The 11,515-nt window shown below is 37.1% G+C and overlaps 1 long non-coding RNA gene across 2 annotated transcripts; it reads left to right on the top strand.

Moving 5' to 3' along the window:
* The first annotated feature begins 10,872 nt into the window (after positions 1-10,872).
* Positions 10,873-11,229, top strand: LOC116173091. 2 transcript variants are annotated; one of them, XR_004145862.1, is made up of 2 exons: positions 10,873-11,052; positions 11,103-11,229. It is a non-coding gene; the product is annotated as an uncharacterized LOC116173091 (long non-coding RNA). The 2 variants fall into 2 exon arrangements; XR_004145861.1 differs by having other exon boundaries at positions 10,873-11,048; positions 11,103-11,193.
* The last annotated feature ends 286 nt before the right edge of the window (positions 11,230-11,515 follow it).

Raw genomic sequence — 11,515 nt, 5'->3', positions numbered from 1 at the left:
GTGAGTACTTACTGGTAATGATTAAATAATGCTGGGAACAGTTTCCGACAGATGGGCGACAACTGACTATTTAATAGCAACTTAAATGTGAATGAGAATCTAAAGTCGGCGTGTGTAACATAGATAATTAGGGAAGTGGACAAATAATTGAACCGACTGTACGCCTTACAATTCAGATGGGTGAATAGAAAACTGGTGACGTTTTAAACATTGACGAATCAAATAGCGAAGAGGGCGCCTCGTGCGTACATTAAAAATAAGAAAATTAACCCCCCTCGGCCAGCTATAATTAAATCAGTGGTTGGAATCGGAACCGAAAACAACCGGAACCGATTGCATTTAAAAACCCCTCACTTGAAACCGGAACCGTTATTCAACAAGTTATGATAACGGCCACCGAAACCGGTAGCGTAATTATTAGTACCAAGGAACCGGTATTTTTCGATTTTCTTTCCCCTGTATAGGTAGACGTAGAGTCATCGTAGAGTAGACACGGTGCACTTTGTGATGTTAAATCTATGTAGGATTTAGTAAAGGTTTGAGAACACGTCACATTCCATACCAAAGGCCGTCCCAACTTCCATGGATTCAAAGTGATTCCATATGATCTTTTCTTGTTTTCTCGATAACAACCATTGGGTTCACGTAGTGCGGAAATTTCTGCTAAAGTCAGAGCGCGTTTGATAATATCATTAATCGTATTCATATCGTGATCTTCGCCCAGCACTCCTTCGGCAAAAGAGGTCACGATGACCCAAATTATCCATAGGTTCACCACTGGAGCAAAGATTGGGAACACAGGCAGGTAGACCCAAACGGAGGCACATCTAAATTCTAGAAGATGAATCATCCAAGAGAGTGCCAAAAAAGCGGAGGGCAAGGTCAAGCACCGGATTCTTTCCATTGTAGGGCTAGAAGACGTCAGATTTGTTCACGATTTTAGCAATTATGATCATAAGATCACACTTCGAGAGAAGGTGATTTAACAATCCAAACGCGTTTGGATCGTCGAAAGAAAGCGCCTCATTAATTCACTGAATAAACGATTGACACTTCTGAAAACCCATAGCAAAGAGTAACCATGAAAATTTCTAGTGCTTATATGGGTTCTTTAAAATCAATGATATAGATAGCAAAACGCTAAAAAGCTGTTACGGTAATCTCGAGTAAGACTTTGGACTCAAAATGAGGCAGGGATGAATGCAAGTGATTTTCAAAAAGAATTTACATTATACAGGGTGAACATTTTGTCTAAAACACTGAATATATCTTCAAAACATTTTTTTAAAGCAGCTTTCTATATGATATCTAAAATTACAAAAATTTTGCTACCAATCTACGTCCTTTAAATTTGTGGTCAGTGGCATGGTCAAAAGGGGATATTTTTTTGAATAGTAAGTTTTCATTACATATTCTTAAAGAGTATACTTTTTAGCGCATTTCCACAAAAAATGCGCTTTCTGGCCAGTGGCCACTTTGTCCGTCCGTCCGTCCGTCCGCTCGTTCGTTGAGACGCTACTAGTTCTTTTCTTAAGAGTCGCTATTTGGTTGGTTATGGTGTCGAGGCTTGCACCAAGGAAGGAATTTTTTCTACGTTTATTGCTATAAAAGTTATTGTAAAAAAACCAAAAAACCGTTATTTACATGTTCCACAATTGCTACTTTAATTTCTGTTCATAAGAAGAATTTCATTTCAATGCTTTTCTAAATAAGAAAGTTGGAACTGCGCATGCGCAAATCTAAATTTTGAAACTAGACTTTCCTTTGTTCCAAGCGCCTATGTATCAAATTTTATTTAAAAGCTTCCATAAATTAAAAAAAATGGCACGGCACATGCACAAAACCAAATTTGGAACTGGCGTTTGATTTTCCTTTATTCCAAGTGCCTATGCATCAAATTTCGTTTAAATACTTACTAAATAAAAAAGTTTGCAATTTGGTTTATAAATGGTGGAGATGTGAAAAGGGCATTGTGAATTTTGAATCGATTCGACTCAACTTTTGGCATTGCGTATTATATGCCTAAAGCTATGCCCATATTGAATTTCATGCAATTCAGTTCATAACTAACGGAGATGTCAAAGCGATCGAACATTTCTAAACAAAGTTATCGTTCACACGGACAGATAGAGCGATAGACAGACAAATGAACAGACGGACAGGCCAACAGACAGACGACAGACACCAATACAAAATTATAAACGATCTCTAGGATCGTTAATAAACGGCAAAAGTGTAAAATTATGGAACATGTGAAAAACAGTTTTTTGTTTTTTTTACAATAACTTTTTTAGAAACAAACGCAGAAAAAATTCCTTCCTTGGTGCAAGCCTCGACACCATAACAAACCAAACAGCGGAAAAAGTAGAACAATAGCTCTTAAGATAAAGAACTAGTAGCGTCTCAACGAAGGAGCGGACGAACGGACGGACGGACGGACAGTGGCCACAATAACCCACTTTTTTATTTTTGTGGAAATGCGCTAAAAACTTATTGTACCTACTACATAATCAAATAATCTCAAATTAAGGAAAATAGTTAATTAATTTCGTAATGTTACTAGCTTGATCTTGTTTTTTTTGTTACAATTTTAAAAAATTCATTCTTTAATAATACCTCGCCAGAAAATAGTGCTGCCCATTAAAAAAAAGTGACTCTCTTAGTTCTGTAGACGCTTCGGGAGATGCATGCCACTATAATAGTATATTATTATCAATGAGCATTTAATGAAGGCTATTAAGACACGAGTATGAGAATAAATACGAGTGTCTTAATAGCCATTAAATGCGAATTTTATACACACTACTTTTTCTACGACTATGATGACCTATAATGAAGTGAAGCTACGATGGCTTCAAAAGCGGTTCAAAATTTTTATTGTATGCAGGTAGCGTAGTTACCGACCACAAAGCATGCGCACTGCGCAGTCATGGTAACGCGTTCCCGCGGAATACCACTATCAAACTTATTCAAGATGACCGCCGATTGGAATATTATGATTAATTCATAAGAAAACGAATCATATTCGCTATGCCCAGCAGTTGTCAAATAGTTATTTATTGTTAAATTGACATTTTAATAGGTTTCTATGAGTAGGCTAAGCCGTTCTTTAACCGTAAGGATAGATAAAGTGATCACTTTAACCGCAAGGGTCGATAAAGTAAAACAAATAACTATGCACTCTAATGACATCTGTCATTCTTATTTCAAATGCACGATATAAAATGACGTTCAGAATATATGACAATTTTTTTCTACGGAAACGATCGCGAGGGCAGAGCCTAAGCTATTTTTGATATCTCTAAATTAAATTCAGAATTGTCAAAAACTCATACAATGATTTATCTGGCTTCCGCTATAAAATAAACTTTTGTATTTTACACGACGATGAAGGGATGTCATTAGAATGCACAATCATCTGTTTCACTTTATCTACCCTTACGGTTAAAGTGATCACTTTATCTATCCTTACGGTTAAAGAACGGCTTAGCCTACCCTTTCTAACCAATGTAATTTTACCATATGCTTAAAAAATAAACTAATACGTTTTAGATCAATCATTGTTATGGCCACTTTGATTTTCATAAATTAGGCGTCGTGTTCCCGTGATGCTGCATTTCTATTGGTCGTAAACTCGTATCTTAAGGAAAATTTAAGTACAGGTAGCAATTGTTTAATATATCAATTAAATAGGAGTAGAAAAATAATTTTTCAGCATGTAAAATGTAGATTTACTTAAGTTATTTAATGATTTTTGATACGATAAATTGCTTTCACATTACTAACAAAAGAATAACGTTTTTTTCAACGCAAACTAGTGAAATTATGAAATTAATTTCAACACAATAATTTTCTTTAATTGGGATTTTTCTCTTCCATTTGATTATGTAATATAATCAATGTATTATGCTGCTATATCCAAAAAAGTGTAGCTACTTTTCAAGAATATGTAATGAAAACTAAAGTCCGTTTCAGATGTCCGTGCAGTAAAGGAATGTGCATATAGCGAAAAATTTTAAAGAGCCGCAACGCAATTTCCTTTTGAAACCCAGTATTTAAAAGCGGACGAATAGGAAAAGTACGCTCCATAGCAATAAGGGTTTGAAAGGATCGCCTAGACAATAGTTAATGAGCTTATAATGGTTTTATTTACACGTTTAAAATGTTCATGGGCGTGCAAATGGGTAAAACAAATTGCTCATGCACATTAAGTACAAATTATTAAGAATGCATTCCAAAAATATATGCAATTAAACCAAGTGTAATTACCATGTATAATCATTAAACATTAAAATGTATATAGATATCATATTAATAGAAACGTATTAGATCCTAGCTGCAACCCTAAAGTGTGTCGAAATGGTGCGCTACTGGAAAATAGCCGCAGGCGCATTCCTTTACTGCACGGACATCTGAAACGGATTATAGTGGTTGCCATTAAAAAAAAATAAACCCCCCTTGACCATACAGAAGTACGCCACTGACCACAAATTTGAAATGCGTAAATTGGTAGCAAGCTTTTTATAATTTTGGATTAAAAAACGTTGTTTTGAAGATAAGTATGTTACCCTTTTCCATGAAATCTTTGGATGTTTTAAATTATTTGGATCAAAACAGTCTAATTAGTTTATTATCCAGATACTGTTGTAGCCACCCCGATTCATTAGTTCTTTTAGTACCTTTACCTACAACCATAGGTACCAAAATTCACTATTACACGAATTATTCCTTCTATTTTTCCTTCGTTAAGTGGGCTACAATGTGGCTACGATGGTTCATTTTTATTTTCTTTTTGGAAATTGAGTAAAAATTGTCGCACAAATACAAAGTAACTCATTTTCCTCCTACATACAGTACAATCGACACATACTGGCTCCAGCATGATGTCGTATTTTGGACACAAACGTGCTTAGACCGTTACATGGCAGGATATACATGTACATGCAAATAATGGGAGTGAAACATGGCCAGACTCCCGTCTGAATATTCTCCATGAACACAAACTGCTCAATTCAACTTCAGCACAATGAACGACAGAACGAAAACGGCGAATGTTAAAAATGTTAACATCGTATAGTAGTAAATCCCGAAGTTATCCAACAAATGTTGGCAACCGAAAATGGAAACCCTCATCTGTATAATGAACTTGCGGGTTGAGCAACCTTCTTCCCAATTTAGGTCCGCCCTAAGACAGAAAGAAAGAAAGTCCTAATGTATCTATACAATAAAAGAACCATCCAATAAACGGTGCTTAACTCTTAGCAACCCTAAAGTTTGTGTCCGACTCACATAATCACATCCGCCTTGGTCGAGCTCGAAGGCAGAATTAAATCATCTGACAACTAGGTACCTACGCAAAATTTTCGAGCGAACCCCCGAAATTTATCACGCGATGTCCGATCAAAAGGAGAGAACGACGAAGGGATTTTTTTTTGTAATTCGTTCAGCAAATATTTTGTCAATTTTAGATCCCTACAGAAAGCGATTTCCGGCAAATGTTAGTTTAAAACTTTTTCAAAGTCGAAGGTACTTTTTGTGTGTAAGGAAAATAGATAGAAGAAGATATAAAAACGGTTTTATTTGCGAGATAGGGAAAATTCCTGTGAAATTTTACAAATAAATGTCCCAACATTGACAATCTCTCCAACATGTAAATATTTAGGATACAATTTATCTTGCGAGGCGACCCTTTTTCGCTCGACCGATTGCCGAACGTTAAAATTACGAAATTTAATTTCGAGGGAACATATAAAATAAAGCCATCATCGCTGAAGGCACGGGCTTTCGAGTTTAGGAGGCGCTCGAGCTCGACCATCAAGAAATCGCGAAAACACATTTATTTGGACTTTTATCGGTTTTCGAGAGCTGAAAGGTGCCCCTTAACGGTTTGTCATAATATTGTTCCAGAAGTGAATTGCAATTTTATGATTACTAACATAATTCCATTTCCATTCATTTCATCCTAAGACGATTTAATATTTTGCAATTCCCGTCAGGGACGAAAACAAATCGTTTTCCACCACCGATGATTCACCACTTTGCAAAACGTAAAGTGATACATTACGAGAGCATATCTGAAATGTATACTTTGCGAGTTTGGTAAGTGCACGCGATCTGTTTATTTTTTAAAGTAGTTCCAGTTTAAAAAAATGGTCCCCGTGGGGTTTCCAGATCGTCACTGACGAAAGTCAAATTCGACAACAGAAAATAGGGTTACTTACATTGTCACGTTGTCGTTACACGCAGAAACTAAGTGAACATTTTCTTCCCTGAACGCAACGAACTTTAAACCACGATACACCGGCGTCGCGACGCAAACTGGCGCATTTCAAAGGGGGCGCGTCGCCACAACAACCCCCATCCGAGCGCAAGCGCCCCTCGAATATCAATAATAGGATGGCCAAATAAAGTGCTGAGTAGCCTTGCTTATTAGAAACTATTGCTTTATTGGATTTTTAGAGCAAATTTGTTTTAGTCTCGCGAAGCTCCATTAGCGAAACGCCCGTTCGTCAAATTAACTTTTCGCACCATTTGTTTCGTTTTTGCCATTTTGGAAATTGCCAAAAACTTTCTCCTTTATTAACATGTACGTAAAAGTAACAGGTGTGCATTGAGGACTATAATAGCGGGATTAACGCAGATGACTTACAAGAGCCGGTACCATATGGGAGACTGGCGCGGATGTACCTGTCACGGGGGTTCCGAATTTAATTACGCCATTTTTATTAGCGTCGTTAATGAAAGCTGCCCAAAAAACAGTTGTGCCCAATTTTACATGCTCAAATAAATGGTGGACCGTTTGAAATGACATCTGCAACGACATTATTTTGTTATGAATTTTTATCGGAAAATTGTAGGGGGTTGGCGCAGGTAATTATTCAAAATTTAAAACTCTATTGAAATCAATAAACAATTTTCTGTCTTCATATCGCAACGTAAATAGTCAAAACCAACTAAGAGTTTTACTTGTCGTACACGTAGGTCTAGTCTGTGTTGCAAACGCATTATGGGAATGTGTTGTCCGTCCGTACATAGACTTGTACGTCGAACACTTTGCCGTAAAATGATGCAGCTGTTTGTGTAAAGTGATGCTACAACAATTTTTAATACAAAATTGTTTGCTGAGATATCACCGAAAAACTGAAAATGTCCAATTTCGTTTTCATTTTCCCTAGCTTAAACGGTCGGAAATAAACGGTTCCCGTTAGCACCTTGAGATGTCTGATTTCAAACGACCAGTACCGTTGGCGGATATAGAGACACCGTTCGAAAGTATTTGCACGTGAAACAATGGGGATTACTGTTTAACAATATAATAAGTTTCGATGTCAACATTTTAAAACAATGTTAGTCTGTATAGGAAGGAAATGGTGTGTTGAATTAGCTTAGCCAAGTTCGCTTTTTAGCGGTTCATACAGATTCATTTTGTGTTTAAGGTGACTTTGCTTTCTGCATCCATTGAGTTAAGTTCAATTTGTTCTAGTTATTATTAATTTCCACTTGTTTGTTTAAACTCATTTGGATTAATTAGCGACTTCAATTATTTGTGTACGAATCTGCCTTTTTTTAGTGCAATTAACCTTTTCGCCCTTGCAGAGATAGATACCGAAGTGATAACATACTTAGCGGCACTCATCTCGAAATACAACTTTAGTCTAAGTAAGGTTACCATATCCAGGACCTTCAGATACATTCCGTATTGGAGGAGGTCGGGCTAATTAACGATATGTACTTTTTGCAAGAGACTTCGGAATGCTATCTTTCACAAATGGCAAAGGATTATGGGTGCTTTTACATCTACTTGAGCTGGCCTTTCTTTAGCTTATCAATCAGATTTAAATTATTCAAATTCAAGAGTTACCTCTTCGGATTGTTAATCTTTGTATATAGTAGATGTGATTTATGGCTCAGTGGTAAGAGCATTGGGTTATAAATCCGGAGGTCGGGTGTTCGAACCTGGGTTGAGGTGAATTTTTCATCTGTGGCGGAGATGGAAATTACCTTAGACCAGTTCCGAGCATTCTACCGGCTACTCCGAATTAGGTTTTCCTGCAGTTTTCCTAATTCGTAAGGTAACTACCGGAGTAGTATAGACCAACTTAAGACCTTCTGCAGAGGCACCTCTAAATAGCATTATGCGGGTCACTCTGTAATTGGGCGCATGCCTGTTGAGGGCCCAAAACAAGAGAGGGATAATAAAATAAAAATAAAATGTGTGTAGCGTACTCCACAGTTACCTCTCATGCTCCAAATTTTGCCTCTATATTTAACCTCTGTGAACAGTGATTCGGAATTTTCTTTAGCGCGGTTCATTTGTCCGATGGGTTTTAGGGGAGCACGGCATTCTTTTGGCTTTAACTGTATTCTGTCTCAATTTTTCGGCTTTTTGATTCATTTTACACTTTTCATCAATTATTCAATAAACTTTCTTTTACTTTTCAAATACAATAAATGTATTATTTGCTTTCCACCTTTCCAATAACAGATACGCTTGGGTACGAGTGATGCAACCTGGTTTTTTCACAACGTCCGGCCATTGTTGAGTGCGAGGTTTGTATTACTACGCTGGTGTTCCGAGTTTATGTTTTTCCCGATTTTGTGAGCGCGGGAGATGTCAGCTTAGGTACATCGCAACCTTCTAGGGGCACTATTTTCGGAGAATCTGAATCTGTTATCACCATTTTCATGGCACGCTAGATCTAGAAGCTGCAGAGTACTACTTTCTTATTTCTTATCGGCGCCATGTTTGATTCTTACGGAATGAGTGAGATAGAGGACAAAAAAGAAAAATAATAACGTGTTGACATAAATTTACAAGAAAAATTTCAAAATCAAATGTACATTCCATTGTCAACAATATCCATGGGTAGCTAGATGAACTTGCTGAATCAACACGGCTATGATGGCGACGCATTCAAATGAATTTCCTTTTTGTTTTCCATCTCATTCCTTAAAAATCCAATATGACGTCCATAAGAAATAAGCAAGTGGTAGGCTGTAGCCTGTACATCTAGCGTATTGTGGAAATTCTGATAACAAATTCATTCAAGTACCCATAGGAGATGCTAACGGGAACTGTCCATTTCCGAAATTCTCAGTTATTTCCAAAAAAATTTTAAAAATTTCAAATGCGTTTTTTGGTCACGAAAAGGGGACACTGTATCTCTCACCGTTACGGAAATTCTAACGGTGAGCCACGAATTTGAACCACCCTGTACAGGGTGCTCCTTAAAATCGCATGAGTCAGAACTTTGGTATTTAAAATTGAACTTACTTTGTATACTTAATACTTATAATATATATTAAGCTTAAACCGGATTTATGGCTCAGTGGTAGAGCATTGGGTTATAAATCCGGAGGTCGGGTGTTCGAACCTGGGTTGAGGTGAATTTTTCATCTGTGGCGGAGATGGGAATTACCTTAGACCAGTTCCGAGCATTCTACCGGCTACTCCGAATTAGGTTTTCCTGCAGTTTTCCTAATTCGTAAGGTAAATACCGGAGTAGTATAGACCAACTTAAGACCTTCTGCAGAGGCACCTCTAAAAAGCATTATGCGGGTCACTCTGTAATTGGGCGCATGCCTGTTGAGGGCCCAAAAACAAGAGAGGGATCAAATTAAAAAATTAAATTAAAAAATTTAAAAAAATGGCTGTTTACTCGAGCCAACAAACAGAAACATACTTACGTTATTTTATGTAATACCATTGACACTTACATTAGATTTTAGGATCCTTCGAAAAATTGTCAACTTTCTACAATACACAAATCCAAAAACTTGAAACAACTCATTTTTCGAAAAGGAAACCATTTTTTTTAATGGTCCCAGCGAACTTCGTACCGCTTTTGGGAAATCCCATTTTTTTCATTCCCTGTTCCCATTTTTCCCGTAAGACCTTCGGGAAGCCTCTTTTGGAGTAGACCTTAACCCATTCAAAGAAACCTACGTTCTAAACGTTTTTTTTTCGACGGTAAAACATAAAATCCTGTTTTTTCCAGTTCCCGTTCCCGTTGGAATTTCGGAAAGTGTTTCAGAAACCTTCGCAGACATACCGACGTCGATGGTTTGGACTTCTAGAACCGTAGCATATCTCGCTTTGGCACCATCTATTGCGATTTAAAATGAGGAAAAACGGAAAAAAATTGTTTTTTACGTCTTTCCGTACAATTTGTTGGAAATTATCTTTTATACAAACCTTGTCCTGATGATAATAAGAAATACAAAAAGATAGAATTATCTAATTTGATGCGGTCGTTCTGAACTGATGCTCGTACATACATTTCGGCGATCCACTTTTCCATTTTTATATTATACACTGTGTCCTAGATAAGGATGGATATCATGCTATTTCCCACCACCGTTACATTCTCTCCTCTTATTTGTTTACCCGTAGATTACTACGCTAGTGTTCCGAGGCTTGGGTACACCACAATATACAGGGTGTTTCGTGATGTTGTACATACGATAATATGTTCATTTTAAGCGATTAGCTCATCACGCTTGTTTACTTTTACATGATAAACATCGCTTATCACTTTATCAGCCATCCCCACATTCCGTAATCTAAGGGGTAAGGTCCGGTGACCGAGCTGACCAACTGATAGGACCCCTAGGACAAATCCACCGTTCCGCAATTTCCTCTATGCTTGATATCAGTTTAAGCATTAACTGGCTGTATCTCAGTTACCTTTGAGAATTGGGCACATGTTTTAAAAAACTTTTCTGCTTAAAATGAACAAATCAAACTCTCAAACACTCTGTGTATTCCTTGGTTATTCAATATTGAATATTCCGTTGCCTACTAAAAACGACAAAACTATCGCACACGTAATGAAGTAAAGACATATCGATCAGTCGTGGATCAAGATACCATTGAAATTGTTGTTAACGTCAAAATTTTGAGTCAAAATGAGTTTGGACGATCTATGCCTGCATTGCTTCCAGCATCCCCCTTTCTGCTTTCTACTATGGTACGTCGGCGCAATAGCTATTTATTTAGCGTCTGGACCAACTGCAGATGATTGACGAAAACACCGATCAATTACCCTGTAGGTAAGTTTTTCTTTCTTTCAACAGAGAGTAATGAAATTTGTACTTTTCAGATATAATAACTAAATGGCCAGATATTTCCATTCCAAAATACAGTAACCTTCTATGTGCGATATAAAAAATAAAAATTTGTTGTGTACATAATTATGCAATTTTGTCCATATATAGAATTCGAAAGATTTAAACGACCCATTTGCTAAACTCTTTCACAGGAAATGACTTCGGCAGTGCGTTGTGTACTGAAGATGAAGATATCAAATCTTTTCTTTGGAGAGCGGTCTAATATGGCTACTTTCGGGCGGAAACGCACCGACACCCTATTCGTCTTTCGTTTTGTATCATTTATTTTGCTCGTAACACTGGGAGCTTTTAGATTCAAGGGTAACTGGGAGCGCCGTTTTCCATAAGAAAACTGCGCAAGGAAAAGTACTAACTTCATTTATCTACGGGATCTCCTTTAGCTCTT

Source organism: Photinus pyralis, unplaced genomic scaffold, assembly GCF_008802855.1.
Source record: "Photinus pyralis isolate 1611_PpyrPB1 unplaced genomic scaffold, Ppyr1.3 Ppyr1.4_LG6, whole genome shotgun sequence".
In the NCBI taxonomy this organism is placed as follows: Eukaryota; Metazoa; Arthropoda; class Insecta; order Coleoptera; family Lampyridae; genus Photinus; species Photinus pyralis.
Note: the sequence above shows the minus strand (reverse complement) of the source record. Positions and strands in the feature narration are given on the sequence as shown.